We start from the raw sequence: 17,896 nt of genomic DNA, 5'->3' as shown, positions 1-17,896 counted from the left end.
GCCCGGTGGGGGCGAGGTGCCTCCGCCAGCGCTGAGCCGGCTCCAGGGGTGGTTTTCCCTGCAAAAACTGAGGAAGAGCCGCCTTCCCGCTGGCTGGGGACACTGGCGGCGCAGTGGGGGGTGTTCCCCTTGCGGAAGGGAGGATGACAACCTGCTGTCGGCCAAGACGAAGCCTCAAAACGTGTTTTTACAGAAAACCCTGTAAATTGTTACGCGGCTGCATCATTTGCAGAGTGTTTTAGGAATTGCCCGTAACTTCAGAGATGCCAGGCGCAGCCGTGGGCAGCTGAGCAGGCGCTGCACGCGTGACACCATGCCGGCAGAGACTTCCATCACATATGAATTAAAAGGAATCTACAAAATCTCCCAAAACCGCTGCAGGAGCCCTCGGATGTGATGACACACATGATGAGAGATGTGTGCCTCGCCACCATGCCCTGCGGCCTTGCTGCTGGAGCACTTCATTTTTTTAAAATGATTTTTTTTCCCTTTTTTTTAAGGCGTTCCATCCCTTGACTTCCTGTGAAGTCATCTGGCTCAGGGAGGTAGGGATTTCCCCCTAAATCCTCGAGTTACACCTAATCGGAGAGAAATCTCGGTGGGTGCTGGGTATGATAAATAAGCTGATAGAGGAGTGGGGCAGCTGCTGTGCAGGAGGCTTTTTCCAAAGCCTGAACACTGTAGCCTCAGTGCCCTGAGGAACCAACAGGTAACATCCCTAATTACAGTCATTTGTGCAGAAACTCAGCTTAAAAAAAAAAAAGGGGGGGGGAGGGGAAAGCAACTCATTTTTGTGGTTTGGGAGCTTATTGCTTCAGCGTTATCTGATAAACTCCTGCTGCCCAAGCTGCTGGCAGCATCAGCAGTGCTGGAAACTCTTTGCCTCCAGGTGTGTGCTTAACGAGGTGAGGTATCACCAAAGGAATTTTGCCTCTTCACCTCTGTAAGGATTTTCCTCCTCCATCCTTCTGTTCCCTCGTGCAAGCACAAAGGCACTGGAAGGCATTCACGGCTGCTTCACGCCCTGGCTTGTCCTGCCCAGAGTCAAGGTTTACAGCGTGTGCTTGCAGCCTGAGCACTCCTTGGCAGCATGTGGAGCCAGCTAGAACCGCGATGGCCACCCAGATCTGGGCATCAGGGAGCCCAGTGCCTTCTGAGCATCTCCCCATGGGTAGGGCTGAGCTGCCAGTCCTCTTATGCTCACCAGCAACTGGAGTTTTCCGCTCTGCAAACATGAGTTTTTCAGTGTATGTGGCCCTGGAGAGACCTTCCTCAGCCCTTCACCCAGCCAGTGGTCCCAGAGGCACCTGAACAAGGAGCTTTCCCAGTCTCATCTTTGCTGCTTCGATGCCCGGATTCCCCTTCCCCTGGCGCAGAGGGAGGAGGAGGAGAAGGTGTTCCAGCTCTGCTCCCTCCATTGCCTGCCTGGGGCAGAGGGAAGGGGCTGTTGGCAGCAGCCCAGGCCCTGCTGGGCAGGGGCATTGCCCCCCCACACACACCCCCCACCCTGCCAGCTGGGAGGTGTTTGATGTGGCTGTAGCACCCAGGCTTATGCCCCATCAGCTGCGGGGACTCAGTACCTTGAAGGCTAACTAAAACCAGATTGAAGAGAAGAATCTCCTTTTATGTTCGGGTTTGTTTTTTTTCTCCTGCCCTTGACATTTTCCTGTGGTTTGGTATCTTGTTATTTATAACAAAACCTTGCCTTGCCCTACTGGAAGCTCAAGTGTTTGTAAACATGAAAATCATTAAGTGAAACCAGCCAGGAAGTAACTACAGAGAAACGGACTAGCCTCTCCAACTGCTAGCAGAATATGTTAGAAAAAGGAGAATTTCAGCGCTATAGGCCTTGACTGGTGTAGTCTAAAATGATCTTGTCACCAGGGATGTGGTGTGATAGCAGCTGTTGCTGTGAGGGGAAGCATTTCTTGGGCTGGTTTGTGTTATCAGGAATCCAGTGTAGATGTTCTATTAAAGAATATAAAATCCTGAGCGAATGCTGTGAGATTAGAGGAACAGAGAGTTCTTTCTGCTGTTGGTACCTGTATTTAATTGCTTTTTATCATGCTGCAAGAGAAGGCAGGAGAGAGGCCACTGCTCTGGGGACTGCTCGCCGTCGGGTCAGATGTGCTGGGTGCTGGGAGAAGAACTCTGCCCACTCCATCCCTGCCTCCTGTCCCTGGCTGGCAGCATCTGAAGCTGGTTTCAGGAGTTTCTGGTGATTCCAAGCCAGCAGTGACCTGTGCCGAGTCTTTGCAAGCCAGCAGTGACCTGTGCTGAATCCCTGCAGAGGGATGTTGGTCAGGCTGGAGTCCCAGGAGAAGAGGAAATTCACGGTTCTAAGGAAATACTCACGTGGGTTTAGGAGGTTTTCTAGGCAAGGAACATCTGGGCTGAAATGCAAGGAGTGCTCAGGAGGGCTGCAGCTGGGCTAAGAATATTTAAGCTGAAGAGGGACCTTCGGCCACCTCTGTACATGCAGAGATCTGCCCCCAGGTTGCTGGGAAGGTTGGAAAAAGAGAATATTAATTACATGGGAATGGCTGTTATCTCGCTTCCAGATGTGATTGCACAACACAAAGGAGACATGAGGGGCAAGGCTGGTTCCTCAGGTTGCATACAGGGTTGAGAAGCTCCTACCGGGGGAGCGTTTGGAAGAGGCTGGTGACTTCTGCTCAGCATCAGCAGCCCTGTTAAGTGATGCTGGTGAGAGAGCACAGGACCAGCCGGGCTGGGTGGTGCTGGGCTGCAGGTCTGTCTGTCCTGGCCATGCCGTGGCCATGGGCAGGCAGTTCTCAAGGTGTGGGCTTGCTGTAATACCACCCAGGTCCCTAATGCCGCATCAGCATGGTGGCTCTGCGAGGGCTCGCATGGGCCAGGTACCCATGGGAAGATGATGTCTAGAAATGCAGGCTGTTTCCTCCTTTCTTCCCCAAATGAGGGTGAGATGACTGTTTCTGGAGCTGCGGGTCAGCCGAGCTGCCTGCAGGCCTGCTCTGGCACGCACAGACCCAATGAGTTGCGTTACATGGCTCTTGAGTCTGCCCGACATCTACCTAAGAGAAGAAATGACATCTTTTCTGAAGGCAGTTGATGCTTAAAAGGTTCATTTAAAAGGTGCTTGGACCAATCTCATCACCCAGCTGCATGAAGCCTGCCCCCTCCCCTCTCTTTTTTTTCCCCCCTTTGCTCGACTCCTGGCTGTATCCAAAGCGGTAACAAATGTGCCATGAGATGATTTATGGTGCTTAGGAGCTGTTGAGGTGCTTGGGAAGCAACGGTGCTCTGCTTGCCTTTTCACTAATGGCTCTAATAAAATCCAAATCACCATTAATGGTTTTAATATTCTTTCCATTGCATCTCCGAGGATGGTAATTACAATCAATAGGATGTATTTTCTGAAAATAATATCTGCAAATTCCGTCGTCAATTTAAAAAAAAAAACAGCCACTTGCAGGAGAGGAAATGGCACAGCCAGCCGACTCACCCTCGCAAAGAGACTTGGGTGCCTGTGACAGTCTGGAGATGAATGACACTACCGAATGAATTTTGCTGTCCACAAAGCAGGCTTATCGCAGGCAGTGGTGATAAAAGCTCATCCCTGCGGCCTCCAGGACTTCTGCAGAAGCCTTCTGCATGGGTAAGGGTGTGCTGGAGTCTGGATTTTCCCTTCTCATCGCTAAAATATTCCTGCATACACTGTGGACACAGACAGACACCGGTTAGCTGGTGCCTTTGGCAGGACCTGTAACACGTCGCGTATCAGCACCGGCTGCCCAGGCACGTCACAGCCTCAGGCATGGGGGCTCGTGCGTTTTCAGTGTGTTAGGAAGTTAAATTTGTTTCCTTCTGACTTGTTTGATCCTTGAGGCTGTCTTGACTTAGTGGAGGTAGGCAGGGTGCTCCTGCTTTGCTCAGAGCTGTGTTTGATGGGCGGCAGCTGCTCACGGGGGTCTGCAGACCCCTTTGGGGGGGACCTGGGAAGGTGACGAAGAAGAGCCGGAGGCAGTGGTGGCAGTCCTAAACCTGCTGCGTGTAGGTTGGAAAAGTTTCAGGTCTGCATTTGAAAACAGCTGGAAAACCCTGCAAAGGGCTTAAAGGGCTAACAGGAGGTGCCAAAAGCTGTAGGATGGAAGTTATCGCAGACCGTGTTAATACCCGTTTCTTCTGCCTGTGGCTTTATAGGTGTCTCCTCTCATGGCTGCTGAAAATTTGAAATAAATTCAAAGTATATATTACAGTGTGGGGTGGAATCTTTAAACAATGTAATAATTGGCCATGGGCAGGGGTCTGGTATTGACCGAGCAGTAGGGCAACTCTGGAGAGAGAGCTGGGTCAGAGCAGCTGTGGTGGAAGGAGAAATGTGTAAACTGGTCTGGCAAGAGGGAATAGAGAAATGGAGTGAGCAGCGGTGCTCCTGCACCCAACGGGCACTTCTTAAAGCCCTGCAAGTGTGTGGGTGTAGCAGGGCTGTCGGGAACAGGGGCCGGGACCAAGCGCAGAGCCCTGGTGTTGCTGTTGCAGAGCTTTGGTCTGCCTCGGCATGTTGTCCCTACAGGCATTTAGGGAGCAAATATTTGCTTGAAGATTGACAGCGAGTTTGTTCTCGCTTAAAATAAGTAATAATTGCCTGATTGAGCTTGCTTAAAGTGTTAGGTTCTTCATCCCTAGATGATGTTCGATCTTGTCTTGGCTGCAAGTGTTGGGAGAGCGAAGTAACAGCCAGGGGTTTAATGCCTGAAAGCAATTTTCCCCAGACAAGAACTGTCAGTGCATTAACTTCTGGCACACTGATTTTCAAAATCAAACTTCTACCTTGCAGGAAATTGTATTTCTGTCATTCCTGCAGCGCAGAGGTCCAGCAAGACCTTCTCTCTCCACCTGACAGCTCTTTTACCTATTCGATTTGACCATTTAACTCTTCAGCAGGCTACTGAAGAAAGTCAAGTCATGATGAGAGAGGTTCTTTGGGGCAGTTCATTTGTTTTAAGGCTTAGCTGACATGAAAATCAAACCTTTTAGCTGTGGAAAATCACTGCAATTTCAGTCAAACCGGGGGTCTGTGCCTGCTTTGTGCCGGTGTTCCTGGGTGTGCGGGACCTGCGGGGAATATTGCAGCGGGCGATGCATCACTGCCGCATTCTGCTGTGGGTGAATCAAAGCAGCACCGTACTTTGGCCGTTTTCCACCCAGCTCAAAGGTTAGATGAGGCTGGCAAGATATTAATGATTCTGCCAAAGTGTGCAATGTCATTAAGCTAAGAAAACATCTATAGGTACTCTAAAGTGCTTGTTGCTTGAAGAGCGTTGGTAATTATATGGATTGGAAAGATGTATGTTTGCTGCTTCTGAAACTCGGCCAGGCAAAATGCTCGCAATTAATAATCTGGAGCAAAAACTTTATCTCCATTGCTGCTGCAGAGCCTTTCATTAAACAGAGTGCTAAATACATGGGGTGACAGCATACGGATTCTTTTTTGATGAATGATTCTCCTTTATTCGAGTATTACTATTCTGTGAACGCCTCTGTGTGATGGACCCCGGCGAGCTGGCAGTGCTTCCCAGTCGATTGGTGAGTGGTTTGTATGGGGTGTGGAAATTGCCAAAAAAAGCTGAGAACGCTGGGTGGTTCTAACACTAATTGTCTTGCAGGCAACGGTAAATCTCCCTTGACTGTACTTGTGTGCAGTACTGAAGGGCGCTATTCGTGATTGCTGACTGTATAAGGCCAATAAGTATGTTTTAAAAGAGTATTCTTGGTACTGGCTATCTTAAGTAGCAAATGCTAAGGGTTTCTGAAACGAGAGGTGAGCCTGTATGCAAGTCAAAATTTTGATTGTCTCAGAACATCATTTTGCTTGTGTGATCTTGAAATGATGGGATTCTGCAGTCTGGAGCCCTGTACCCCTCTCCTGCTGCACCTTGACTAATACCTTTAAATTCCCACTTAAGCCTAAGTGAGTATCTGGGGTTGAAGTCGCAGTGGGCAGCAGGAACGCTTATTTGACAGGATAATAATTATGTACTTATGTATCTGTTGCTTGCACGTTGGGTGTCATAAATGCAAGGTAGTGGGTTTTTAATTCTCAGAATTGACCTGTGCTGTGTAAAACCTGTTATTTTTGCTGCTGTTATGTTGGACAGACAGCAGTTACTGCGGTTGCGCTCTGCCTGGCAGTGGAGTAGGATGGGGTGTCTGTAACACCTGGCGCTATGGCAAATAACGGTGTATGCGGAGAGAGAAATTATAGGCAGAGGGTGTTTAAAAACCATGTGAAAAGTGTTTATTCAGTGCAACTCAAACCACGTTACAGATCTACTGAGGAGCACTCGAAAGCCGGGCTAGCTCCATCCCAGCAGCGACTGCCAGAGCTGCTGCTGACAAAGCTTTTCAGGAATGAGTATTAAACTCACCAGGCCCTCAAACTCTCGCGGGCACTTTGAAAGGTAATAAAATGCAGCAAGCAGAAAGCGATAGGGTTGAAGTCTGACCAGGCGGAGGTTGCCGGAGGAGCTGGGATGGCCAGCAGGGATTTGCTAAGCACGGAGCAGCCCCTGCTGCCCCGCCGGCGTCAGCCCCTGCACGGCAGACGGGTGGGCGAGTGGTCCTGGGTCCGGCACGGAGCGATCCCTGCCTTTTCAGGGATCCTGCATCTGTAGGGCAGGGCTGCCCTCAGCTGCAAAGGTAATGGTCACGGTCGTTCCACAGGGACCTCAGGCACGTCTGCTGAAGCTCCTTATTTAAATGTTTAAAATAATACTCCAAATACTCCCAAAACCTTACCAAATGTGTTTAGGTGCACAGCAGAATTGGCTTAGCGGTGATATGGACAGCAAGAATTGTTGAGATTTATTTCCTTATTTCTCTCTGCCTGGATTTAAAGCAGTTTCGCACTAATGGCTGCGAGTTGGAAAACCAAGTGCAACACTTGTTTATTTTTTTTTAAAGTTTGTGTAGAAACTGGAAAGGCAAGAACTGGGTTTTGGCTGCATTCAGGGCATCATTTTTCCTACTCCTAACAGAAAAAAAAAAAAAAAAAATCAGTAAAATGAATGTCCGTGGTGGAAAACTGGGTCCCTGTCGCCTGCAGAGGTAGGTGGGCTTGGAGCACCTAAGCCAGGCAGTGCTCCTGCAATAACTTGGTATTGTAAACAGCATCTAGAGAGAGATTTTCCAGGCAAAACCAATCTGCTTCATGCTGTGCTTTAGATAACTCCTCAGTGCTCATGTACCATCGATACAAGTCACTCCGGAGCAGCAATGCTGCCTGAGGCTGGTGTGCACCGGAGCCCGGTCCTGCCCTCCCCGCACATTTTGAGCACTGCTGCATCTCCTCCTGTAGTGAAGATAGGTGTGCTGTTCTCCAGCATAACTTGTGCTGTCGGGGCAAGGAGCACCCCAACTGTCAGTGCCTGTAGGACAGGGAGCGGTAGGAGCGAGTGGGGGATGCTCACTGGGGTGGGCAGGCAGAGCCATGGTGCTCTTGCACCGCTGTGCTGGGGCGTGGGCGGGCAGCTTGGGGTGTATTGGCACACCCCAGCGTGGGTTTGGTTCGGAAGGGATACTTGAGATTTATTCTCTCATCTCAAGAAAGCAGAGGATAAAGGCAAAGCCAAAGGGAGCTTCCCTGTGCTGTGTGATCTAGTTTGTAAGCGCTTACATGGGAGATAAACCATTTACCAATATTTTGGCTAAGCTGCCTTTGAGAAGGTAAAATAAGCTCGCTGAACTCCAGAGCAGCTTGTGTTTGGAGACGTACAGTACGACTTCCCCTACTGAAATAAAATGTCTCCTTTCTTGTGTCGGGAGGCTTGTCTTTGGGAACTGATGTAGCTGATAAGCTGATACACTCGGCTGTGCAAGTTGCTGTATTGACAGCGTGGCCAGGATGCAGTGGTGCAGCCCAAAGGAGGTTTACAGGGACCACCATTTCATATTTAGAGGGGAAAATGGACTTTTATGATGCTTTTTGTGGAGGAAGGCCTATTGTGAGGGTGTATAAGATTCCCATGTTAAGTTACGAAAGTTAGGTATTATTGCCACTGGAAGGACATCTAATTTCCTAATTTTCCCCGGTGCCCCTCAGTATAGGTATTTCTTTTTTCTAAACCAAATAGCTGTTTTAAAAAATGGCATCATCTGATCAGTTGAGTGCTTTCCAAGGTTTCCCACTGTGGACTGCAGGTTAACATGGCCAGGGGCTGCTCCCCCAGCAAGGCATCCCCCAGCCGAGCATCACAGGTGCAGGGCAGAATAGCGCTGCTAAGGAGGGCTGCGACATCTCCAGCAGCGGGTTTGGTCTGTTTTGGCTGTTAAATCTGCAAATAATTCAACTTTCGTATGAGAAGTTTCCTTAGCTATAACTAAAAAGATGTGAAAATATTTCTTCCATCTCGCCCACTAACCTGGATCTGAAATCAATCCTGCTTCTGTAAGCAAAGCACTGATGGCTTCGGTGGAAAATGAGTTTCACTCGTACAATTATCTGCAGTTGTTGCCTTAGACCTGAAGTGCTACATAATCACTCTTCCCCTCAAGGGTTTCCAGCTTTTTCAAGTACTCGTATCATTTTGGGGTGCTTTGTCTTTCCCTGTCGCGCCTGTGGAGTCATTTGCGTCACAGAAGTGGTAGATCTTATTTATATCAGCAATCTGGGTTTCCTGCTCAGTGGTCTATAGATCTCCTTTAAATGAGAAAATCACGCTAAGGCCATTTATTTCAGCTGGTCCGTGATTTGTTAAAATGAAATCCGAGCGTTCGGCTGGGCGGGAGGAAATAGCTGCAATTCGGAGGGGCTGGGAAGGAAAGGGAAGTGCCGGGCTGAGATTTAATCCTCTCTCGGCTGGTAGATGGCAACACTAAAAAAAGAGAACTATATTAAAGTGCTTAATTCTTTATGCATACAAAAGCTGCTAGTATGTACGGTCTGTAGGGAATCGAAGTGCTTTTAGTGAGTTATTAAAAATTTAATCTAAACTTTTTATTTAATGTAATTCCTATATTGAATTTATTAAAGAGGGACTTGGGGAACTATCAGAATTCTGCACCTGAATCATGTATGACCATCCTCTTCTCTATCTCCTTTGCCTGGTAGGAGTTTGATGATAAACTGTTCGTAGTAGTTAAAAAAAATAATAAAAATCTGTGAATCATTTCTTCTTACTGAATTGTCTGTATACTGTGCATTTGCATTAATGCATATCCAGTCGCTTATTATGTAGCCTGGCACAATCTAGCTGGCCTTCTCTTTCTTCTGCTTTCTCATCTATTGTTTCTCAGGTTGAAAATCACCAAGCCAGCTTCTCGCTGTGCCTTGCAAGGATGGAGGAGGCCTTTTCTTAGGAGGAAGACTCCCAGCTTGTTACTCCTGTAGGCTGGCCTGGGTGCTGTGGGGAGCGGAGGGGAAACATCCCGTAGCATTGGAAAAAAACATCTCTGGGACCTTTTCCAGTTGTCTGCTTCTGAGAAGGGCAAAGTAGGTGAAAATGAGGGCATGTGCCTGCAAACAGACCTCCGTACGGCCCCGTCTTGGCGTGGGTCTTTGGTCACTTACGTATTTTTAAAATGGCTAATATTTCCATACCTTGATAATATTTAAATTGCACAAAAAAGTTGCTTGGGAACTTATCCAGTCCTCTTCCCCGCACAAAGACTGGATGAACTATACCTGTTTCCCAAGAAATATCAGTCCAGGCTGTCCACAAGACGTGTGGGTTAGGGTTTCTCGCATTCGACTGTCCCTATATGCCGTATTGCCAGGTATAGCTATATGTGTGTGTGTGTGCGTGATATATATGTTTCACTCGATGTAAAGATGCAAGATGAGTTTTTGCAGTGCTGGTCCTGGGCCATTCACCATCCCAGCCCTCTGCATGGCTCAGTCCGATGCGAGGCAGCAAGCTCTGTTATCCCTAGGGAGCTGTGCTGCCGTTCCAGGCTCCGAGCTCCCACCCTCTCCAGCACTTCGTTTGCAGTCCCTCCTGCCTTGTTATCAACGCGCTCTTGTACCCAGGAAATGATTTGGACGCAGAATTAGCTGAAGGTTAATATCAGTGGAATTGCTGATACTAATAGTAGATGCCGGAGGGCTTCTGCAGTGTCCAAAAACTCTTCTGAGGGCTTCAGCAGCCGGGTGGGGCTGAGCCTGTAGGAAGGCACGTGCTATCGAGGCTGGAGCTTGCAGCCAGTGTCATCTGTTGAATGTAACGCGCTGCTTAAGGCATGCCTGTGCCTGTTAATTGCTCTTATTGTCGGGTTTTGCGCTGGACCAAACAAAACTGGAATCAAGGCTGAAGTAGTTTGAAGGTCTGGATCCAGCCCTGCAGATGTCCCTGCCTGCGTCCCCAAGGGACGGCATTTCATCCCAGGGATGAAGCGCCAGCTAGCTTGATGTAGTAGCTGCAGCTTTATGAAGTTTTTTTGCTTGTTAATGTACATGGAGGAAAACCAGTAAACATGTAACATAGCACATGCCTGATGGAGAAATAACAGCTTCTAGTAAAATAAACTTTCCACGGTGAAGGCCACCAGAGGTATCTCCGTGCCTTGGACGTGCTGCTGCTGTTTCCAACGTGGCGATGAGTGTTCCCTGGGGCAATGCCCGCTGCAGCGAAGTGGAGCACTCCTCTGCTCCCTGAAGCAGTGCCCTGAGAGCTGGGGAAACTCATGTTGTAACAGTAAGCTGTAATTGCTTTGCTGTAGCGGCTAGCATTCTCATCACCGTCTCTTTTTCCTCCCACGACTCAGGTATTTGGTATCCCCCATTCCCTTTCTCCTGCATCCCCTGAAAATCAAGCTGTGCCAGGGGCTTCAGGCCAGACCTAGGCTCTGCTCCCGAGGTGGGGTGTGGGTGTGAGCACCAGCACAGCCCGTGCCACCCCAGATGACTTCCTACAGCCCAGGCATGAGATGCAGGAACGTGGCCCCAGGCAAGGACAGACAGAATGTCAAGGAATCGTAGTTATTCTAAAGAGCTTTGCTTTGCTCTCTCTGGGTGGCTGCACCAGTGGTTCTGAGCGAGCAGTGACCCGTCAGGTGCCAAAACCGACTTCTCTAGAGCAGCCAGTCACTGCGAAGAGCGAGGATGGAGCATGTGGCTTTCCCTGACCTCCAGCAGTAGCTCTTTGGGCTCAAAGACATTTTACCGATGCTTAGTAAGAGAACTGGCGGAGGGGCAGCCCCGGCCAGCCGAGGGGAAGCCGTGGGGAGGCTGTGCAGGCGTGAGCTGCTTTCTGCAGATGTGCTCCTCACTGTGGGGATGCCAGTGGAGGGGTGACCGTGATTCCCTGGTTTGCAAACCAGGGCTCCTGCCTGGCTGTTGCTCTACTTTCATGTTAAAAGGCCTTTCATTATCCCTCCGCTTGGCTTGCGGCTCCCGGCAGAGGTGATGGAGGGAGAGGCTGTGCAGCAGAAAGGAAACACCTTATCTGAGCACTTTCTTTCTGTGAGCAGCTTTTCCCCAGCTCCTTTTGCACTGATAGTTTATATTTTTGGATTTTGTCGTACTGAAATTTCTCTGTAGAGGAAGTCTAAGGCCCAGAAACAGCTTCTGCTTAATGGGATATCGACAGGTTGTGCTGATACCCGGTTCCTTGGGCGTTCCTGAAGCTTTGCAAAAATATCACTGGGCTTGTTTGCAGAAGGTAGGGCTTACTCCTAGAGCCACCTCAGCCTACCCCGGTGGGGCAGGGGTGTAAGGGTGGGTTTACCGTCCCTGACATGGAATGCAGAAGCCCAATATACCATAAAGCGCAGAGGCTGTGGCAGGGCACGGGATGGGGCGAGTACTGCTGTTCCCCTGGCCAGCTGCAAGGCCTGAAATCGGGCCAAGGAAGGGGTTTTATTTGCAGCACTGCTCTCTTTTCTTCTTTGTATCTGATTTCTTGTTTGTCTTCACGAGTGTTGAAGTACTAAAGACTTATTTCACTGCTTAATTATCATTGTTCCGTTTAAACTTGAAAATTATATTGGAGTGGTGCGTGGAGCCTGATTGCATTGTGTGGGCATTAGTTCTGCTGGGAAAGAGGCTCGGAGAGATGAATGGTGTTTCAGACAAATGTGGTGCTTCGAGAAGCTCAGAAGACAGCCCCTATCATGAGAACAAATGGTAATTCTCTGCGTTTTGGCCTCGTGAACAAGGAGCCACTGTGTGCAAATGCAGCCCCGCTGCGCAGGGATGACGCGCTGCTCTCTGCTCCCAGGTATTTTGAGCCCTTCCAGGGATTTTCACATCTGAGGAGCTGGAAAGCTGCAGGCAGCTGCTGGGCTGGGGTGGCCAAGCCGTGCCAAGGCGTGACTTTGGGTGAGGTGGCCCTGGGACGGACCCTCAGAAGGCTCCAGCAAAGCCTGGGCAGCAAGGGCACAGGGCAGCAACACGTCTGCTGGGCTGAGAGGCTGGACAGTGCCACCTGGGTCCCCTTGGCACGGCGGTGGCCCTGCTTGTTTTGGTGCCGGCGGGGTGGAGCGTGGCAGAACCGGGGTGATGCTGTGATGATAAGTAGCACCAAGGGAGCAGATGGGGAGAATGGGGCTGCTGGAGCAGCCTTGGAGGAGATTCCCACCCAGCTAAGCTGTGCTTGATTATTGATCCCTCTGTTGTCCTATGGCTTCATCCCAAGGTGAAACAGCAAGTTGCACCTTGCCCCTTCTGATTATCCAAATTAATCCTCCAGGGCCAAGCGCTGCCTTTGCTGGGCACTCCTCCCATCAAGGGGCATGATCGTCACTCAACCCAAAGGCTCAGTTTTGACACAAAGATGGTGTAAGTAAAAAAACGCAAACCTTTAAGAAACCCCTCGCATGCCTGTCTGTCAATATTGATCCGATTCCAGCAGACACCCTAAAATGAATCACTTGTGATCTTTATTCTGTTTAAAGACTCTCAGAAAACAATACACCACATTATTAGTAGAAACTGGAGGCTGCCGGAGCTCGTCTGCTTGGAGGAAAAGAGTGCCTGAGGCAGAACAGGAGAGGGGGAAAAAATGTGATTTAAGAGACAAGAGTGTTCTCTTGCTCTTATTTGGTGCTGCTCTGCCACCCGGCAGCAGCCCAGCGTGGCTGCCTCGCTCCATGACTAATAAGGCTCAGCTGGGATCCACCCTTGCTTATCCTGTTATTTTTAGCTTTTTCCAGCCTCATACTCAGTGTGCCTGCCCTACCGAGGTGTATAGCCTCACGTCTTATTTTAAATACTGGGTTTGCACCCTGGCAGTCTCCCACAGAGGGCTGTGCAGGGATGTGCAGAGGGGTGGGCAGGGATGGGGTTTCTTTTCCTTGATGGTATTGTTTTTGGAGCTCATAACTGATATCCATTGCAAAATGTGCCATGTCTTTTAATTGTAATCAGCTTTCTGACCACGAGACAATGTGGTTTTTTTCTTTCTCAAGTGACAATGGGGTTGGGTGTCAAACTCAGAAAATCATCTTTGTGTCCATTTTCTTAAAGGCTGAAAATGTGAAGCAAACCTAAAGCAAGAGCCCGGCTTTGCTCGCGTGGACCTGGGTTTGCTCCCACACAGTAATCACATCCTTCCAAAAACCACTGATCTCAACAGCATAGGGGTTGGAGCCTCTCTGAAGGCTCACTGATTTTCAGAGTTGTGTGCATAGTGTAAGTAGACCCCCCTTCAAAAAAAAAAAAAAAAAAGTAGATTTCTGCCAGGCTGTGCTTGGAGTTGTGGATATCAGAGCTGTGTGAAAAAAACCCTTCTGTCTATTTTTGTCCTAGCCATGACTCAGAGGGAGGTTTGTCTCTGTAAACTCACACTTTTATTGAGGGAGCATTTAAAGGACACTGCTGTTACCTGTTTGTATTAGTATAGTCATATTTAGGGTATTTGGCTCTGTTTGAAGATAACTTAATTTCAGAGTGAGTTTGTAGTATGGTTTGTTTACTTCAGCCTGCAAGTCTCTGTTTTGTGCTTTTTACCATCCATTTTGCAATTGAAATGAGTTGAAAAATAAAGCCAGCCCATAAATAAGCCCTCTCAACCATTCCCTGCAGAAACCCAAGGGAATGGAAAGGGATAGAAGGGCTCAAGGCGACTGGTAGCAGGATAATCCCGTCCCCATCCGCAGATGTTGCCCTCTGACTCCTGTGGGGTCAGTGGCTTAATTTATAATTAATAACTCTGCACCTAATTTTTGTTGTCGGATAAACATAGGTGCAGCCTGTTGGTACACGCCATGCTAAAACCTAATTAATCGCCCATATTTAAATGCAGGTTATACTGCTGTCTGCCTGCCTGCATGGCCAGAATGGCATTTCTGGGATTTTGCTGCAATTAAAAGGGCTTAATATTTCATCCAGAAATTGCTTTTGGCCCCAGACCAGTAGCTTAATGTTTGCTATGTGTTGAGCATGGGACATGGGATTTGTGTACGTGCTTCCCACTCATCAATGTTTCCATGTAATTCCTGTCGTCCCCAGTCAGAGGAAGCCGAAGGCCACCCTGTCCTTCATCCTCTCAGGGAAAATCCCTCTTTTCTTCCTCATCTCATGCTGGTTTTTTTCCCCTGTTCTCTCTTCATTGTCAGAAAACACGTGAATTCCTCTCCCTGCCTGCTGTTAAAATGCAAGGGTGTTTAGTGGAGGCCCAATGCAACTTTATTTTTTTCAAATATAACAAATTTATGTTTGAAAAATGAAAACAAAAAATATAAATAGGAGGAGGGGTAGGCAAGCCCGCCTGCAAGCTGCACACAGCAAGCCTGAAACATGCTGCACAGTGAGTTTGAAAATGCGTGACTGGGGTATTAGCTTTGTTAAAAACTTCTACCAAATTTGATATCAAAGAGATCTGCTGAAGACGTTACTCAGGGCTCATGCTTTTAATGATTTTCAGTTATTCTGTATCAATATTTATACAGCTGCAACTCTGGGAATCTTTTATGTGAGATTCCAGATGTTTTGGGGAGCTGCTGGGTGCCTCCCGCTGATGCCAGCATCCCCTGACCCAGGCGCAGCTTGGGGCAGAAAAGGGGCTTTTGAGCCCAAGTCAGGGGTGCAGGCTGCCGGCGGGTGCCCCCCTGTCGCAGCCGGCAGAGTGGCTGTGCCGGGCACGGGTGCCGCGGTGGCCGGTGCCTGGCTGCTCCTGGCCGAGGCAGGGGATGAGGTCGGGCACAGCTGGTCCAGGCGCGCTGGCAGGGGCACGTCCTGGTCCATTGGCCAACCAGGGATGCTGCTGGGGTGGCTGTCCTGGGGCTGGTTGGCACGGTGGCAGCGGGGAGAGCTGCTGGCCGAGGTTTGGCTTTGGGTCGGTTGAGGCAATGTAAAAATAATAGGCTGTGACTGGGTGACGTGTGGGTTATGCCAGCTAGCCCAACCCCTCTGCTTTCACGTCGGGTCTCCTGTATGGCACTGTCTGTGTGTACAGGGCAAAAAGTGCTGGAAATGGTTTGTAGCTGATGGGATTTGCTATAAATCCTCTCCCAAATGGGACAGAAATAGTGCTGCAGAGCGAGGTGGATTGCAACATTATAATTTATTGATGCTGATGCAAAGACTTACGGGTTTGCCTCATCCTGCTGAAAAGTTCATGTTCCCCATAGCATTTTGCATACCATGAATATTGCACTTCCAAAAGTATGGTTTATTCTTAAGAATATAAATAAAATTGCAAGGAGGCAGCTGTAGCTTTCCTGTTGCTATCTCCCCACACTACTTAGGAGCTGGTAGATGAAACTGTTCTCTGTTCATTAGCAGTAAATGCTTGGTGGGCTATCGTACCTGCTCATCGTCAGACCGCTTGTAAATTCTCTGTTATGCATGTGTGATCCAGCTTATAAATTGTGCCATTGAAAATTAAGCCTGTGCAATGGTATCAGTGAGTCTTTCTAGATGGGTTTCATGGAAAAGTCTGGTTGTTTACTGTATGTTTTGTCACTTTTATGTCACCAGAAAGTTATAAATACTCGAGTGACTTAAATTATTCACTCCAATTCCCTGCAAAGCATTTGACATCCTGCACATCAGAGGTATCGGAATGTGAAATTACTGTAACCTTCTGTTCCATGTTTTTGAGGGGAGAGAAAATCGTGGTTTTATTATGTAATGGCAAGGATGCCGGCTGTGGGACGTGTAGAAAATTGACAATTTTGGATTAATTCCTTACTGCTAAAAATGGAGCATGAGGCTCTTAAAAGTGCAAGATGTGCACTGCAGCATCAAAATAAAAATGCAACAGGTACCCTTCCTGATGCTCCTTAATTCCCTGGTCACATAGGAATTCCAAAATAATAGTAACTCAGAGTAGGGTTTTTTCCCTGTGTTTCCCCAATAGCATCATATTTGGTCCTCAGAGGACCACAGAGTTTTATTCTAATGTTTCAGTGCACTTTTTATCCTAAAAAATTGATCAGTTGGTACCCCCATAATTCAGGAGGGGTTTGTAAAGCTGCTGCTACTGAAGGACTCCAGAAAGGTCCTTGAAAGTAAAAGGGGCAGGGAAGATGGAAGGACACTGTTTGGATTCTTAAACCGTTATAAGTTTATCACCTTGTAGAGAAGAGTAACACATCCAAAATGATGGAAAATGCCTCGACATCATCTTCCTTAAATAAAAAATAATAGTCTAAAGCATTATATATGCATGTAATCCAAACAAATACTCCCTTTTCCAAGCAGATGTCTGGTATTAACTGATTAAAATAAATAATCTCTTTTTTTTTTTTTCTTGCTGGATTTAAACCCTGGAAAAGCTTTAGCTTGGCTTAAAGAGGGGCTAAATCCATCACTCCTAGTAAATTGTCGGCAAATAAAGCTGAAATCCCGTTTTTAATTCCTGGTTCCCTGCAAGCTTGGTGTGCTTGGGCAAGTGCATGGGCTCACGTTGAGTAGGAGCATCCCAGAGGGGCTGGTGGGGCTCGCTCGTGGTGGGCTCCCTGCCTCTCCCTCTGCTAGTGGTGCAGTGTTCACCTCTGCTGATCCAGCTGCATCTTTATTTTGAGATCTGAAGAAAAAGCGTAGTAATTTAGACTAGCTTTTTGCATCAACAAAATAGGTTGACCAATACCAACCTGAAAAATAAACTTTCCCAGCTCTCAACCTTTAAAGCCTCTCGAGGAATGACTGTGGGCTAGAAAGTGTTTCTGGTGGTTTTATCGGAGATAAGGAAGCCCATCGCTAGCCTGCCTGCTTGAACGAGCACTGCTCTGCCCTTTGCTTTCCCTTACTAAGCTCTTAGCCTGTGTAAGTCCTCGCAGCTGGTGGGGTTCAGGCGCACAGCGTGGGACATGTGTGTGTAAAAATAAATGTGTGGGACAGTGAGAAATGACAAACACGTAAGGAAAAGGGCTGTCTGTGGCTCTGGTGTGAGTAATACGTCCGGGCTCCTTCCCTTCCCTCCCACGGCAGCGGGAACCTGCCTCGCTCGGCTGCCCTCCGCTCCCAGGCAGCGTGAATGGGAGGGTTTGGCTTTACTGCACAGCTGCCTTTTTTTTTTTTTTTTTTTTTTTTAAAGGAATGTTTTCCCCGAGTAGGAACCATGATGAGAGAGTTGATAACCTCTGCTTATTACTCCCTCTCCCCGGTTAATGATTTCCTTGGTCCTGGGGCAGAGGTGCAGCAGCCAAGGGAAGGCTCGAGGCAGCGATGGGGCCGGCAGGACCAGCCTGCCTGGAGGAATGGTGCTGCTGGTGTTTGCCACTTCATGCTGCTGGAGAGGGACAGGGTTTGAGATGTGCTGTGGGACGTGGCCAGGGGGCTTTCTCTAAGTTTAAAAAGAAAAAAAAATATGAAAAAGCAACTAAAAGATGTGCACAGAATCAGAAATTGTACGTTTTCCCCCAGAACTGTGGATACCAGGTGTTTTCTCCTTCTGTAGATGGATAATTAATGAAATCCTGTTGTTTCACGACAAGAATCTGCGTGTCTGGTAAAGCTGCGTTACCTTTC

The 17,896-nt window shown here is 48.5% G+C and overlaps 1 protein-coding gene across 3 annotated transcripts in view; it reads left to right on the top strand.

Moving 5' to 3' along the window:
• The window catches only part of LOC121096762 (schwannomin-interacting protein 1), an 89,682-nt gene that overhangs the window by 49,739 nt on the left and 22,047 nt on the right, over positions 1 to 17,896 (top strand). The gene's annotated exons all lie outside the window — the stretch shown is intronic.

The sequence above is a fragment of the Falco naumanni genome, chromosome 13 (assembly GCF_017639655.2).
Source record: "Falco naumanni isolate bFalNau1 chromosome 13, bFalNau1.pat, whole genome shotgun sequence".
NCBI classification, from domain to species: Eukaryota; Metazoa; Chordata; class Aves; order Falconiformes; family Falconidae; genus Falco; species Falco naumanni.
The sequence above is the reverse complement of the archived record's forward strand: the minus strand, read 5'-3'. Positions and strand labels throughout refer to the sequence as shown.